General features: G+C 50.0%; 1 protein-coding gene across 1 annotated transcript in view; it reads left to right on the forward strand.

Annotated features, from left to right (window-relative positions):
• The first annotated feature begins 438 nt into the window (after positions 1-438).
• LOC102848454 (chromosome unknown open reading frame, human C14orf28) overlaps positions 439-1,889 on the forward strand; it is a 27,743-nt gene continuing 26,292 nt past the window's right edge. The window contains exon 1 of the mRNA XM_006896009.1: positions 439-647. The gene's annotated coding sequence lies outside the window, so the exon portion shown is untranslated. The remainder of the gene's footprint in view (positions 648-1,889) is intronic.

Below are 1,889 nucleotides of genomic sequence, written 5' to 3' on the forward strand. Positions count from 1 at the left end.
AAATATTAAAACGTATTTAACATAGTAATTCCATTTTTTCCCCTAAATATATACTTACGTCAGAAATTTAATAATAATTTACTTCACGAAGTTTACTCCTTCGTGGATAAGAATCTGACACGGTCAGATCTATAAACCGAAAAAAAACACTTTCGCAAAAAACGCTCCGCGTTTTGTGCAAACTCTGCCCACTTCCGGTAACCCCACCCACCCTCTTAAACCAGAAACCCCGCCCCTCTTGGAAAGGACCCGCCCCATACACCTGATCCTGGTTCTCATTGGGCCAATCTGTATATATACACACCCGACCCGCGCACGTTTGCTTAGGGCGTCTTCACGCCTGCGTAGCTGCGCCGTCTGGCTACTGGGGGCTGGGGGAGGGGGCACGGAGGTCAGGCCGAACCTTACTCGGTAATAAGAAGCGACTCGCCCCGAACCGGCCTGGGCGCTGGAGCTGCAGTGGCTTCTCCAGTGGCGGGTGCAATGGAGGCCGTGCCAGAGCCCAGCACTCTCTCCGGAGAGGCCGAGACAGCCGGCTGTGCTCGTAGATGAGGCGGCGGCAGCAGCGGCAGCAGCCCTGGCTCTTCATGAGCAAGCGGCGGCGGCGACGGGTGCGGCGGCACCGGCAGTTTTCGGTCCCGGAGGAGGTACGAGGACCCGGCTTCTGGTGGTTGGAGACTGGCTGCTGTAGGAACGCCTTCCGCGGCCAGTCCTCCGCCCTTCCCTTTGCCTGCAGCTCTAGACACCCTGTGGGCACTGCCCCAGCGGGGGTGCGGGGGCGTCTCACCGCCTCCTGGCTCATAGACGAAGCCGCGGAGGGGGGCCGGCCCTCGGTGCCAGGGGCCGGGTGGGCGTGGCCGGGCCCGGGAGGACACCGTGCTCCCTGCCAGAGGGAGCGCGTGCCCGTTTTTCTGAGTGTTTCGGGGCCCTGATTAGAAAGGGGATCCTTTCCTTAGACTTTAGGAAGCCTGTCACACAGTGCAGATAGGCTGCCTGATCCTCATGACCAGTATAGGGAAGACTGTCACCCTGGGAAATAACCGCGAAGGAAAGGTGTCTTTGTACCATAAAAGTCAGGGACATTGCCAGGTATATTCATGCTGAAGGACTTGTTGAGGCAGATGAATAAATATCTATCCAACGAGCCAGCACTCTGAAGCTGTGACGAAACTTTTAAGTAAAGCGGTTTGCAGGCATTTCTCCATCTAATCTATTTTGTTGTGCTTTGGAAAACATCAACATGTTAATACTGAAGTTGGACAGTGTTCTTTTATCTTTCCAATCCCAACTGTCCTCCCCTTAAAAAAAATATTTTGTGTTATGTGCATGTGAGACAGTGAGATACATTAAAATTGTAGATTCATTCTCTTAGAGTCAAGTATTGCTTTGCGAAGCTGCAGTGCCTCATTTCACTCACTACCACTGGTGTCCCTTCATAGTGACCCTCTATCAAGTTCCTGAGGCTGTAAATCTTTAGGGCAGGAGAATGCCTGTCTTTCCCTGCACAAAGAACTGAGTGGATTTGATCTGCCAGCCCCAAGGTTTGTGCTATGAAGCCAACAAACTTTAACCTTCATTTGGTCACATCTAAAAGATCATTTGAAATAAAGTACTACAGAAATGTAAGCTTAGTTTCTGGTTAAGTATGTATGCAGGCTCTTAAACTATGAACTTACTAGAAAAAAAAAATCTTCACTAGTAGTGTCACTGATTTCTTGGCACAACTTGGTGAGCACATCCAGGGCAACATCTGTTATCTGAAATACTTCAATTGGTATACCATCTGTTCCTGGGGCCTTATTTTTTGCTATTTTTTTCAAAGCAGCTTGAACTTCTTCCTTCATCACCATAGGCTCTTGCTCATATGTTATGTCTTTAAATTCCTCTGT

This window comes from Elephantulus edwardii, unplaced genomic scaffold, assembly GCF_000299155.1.
Source record: "Elephantulus edwardii isolate Elephantulus edwardi_28Jun2011 unplaced genomic scaffold, EleEdw1.0 scaffold00179, whole genome shotgun sequence".
Classification (NCBI taxonomy): Eukaryota; Metazoa; Chordata; class Mammalia; order Macroscelidea; family Macroscelididae; genus Elephantulus; species Elephantulus edwardii.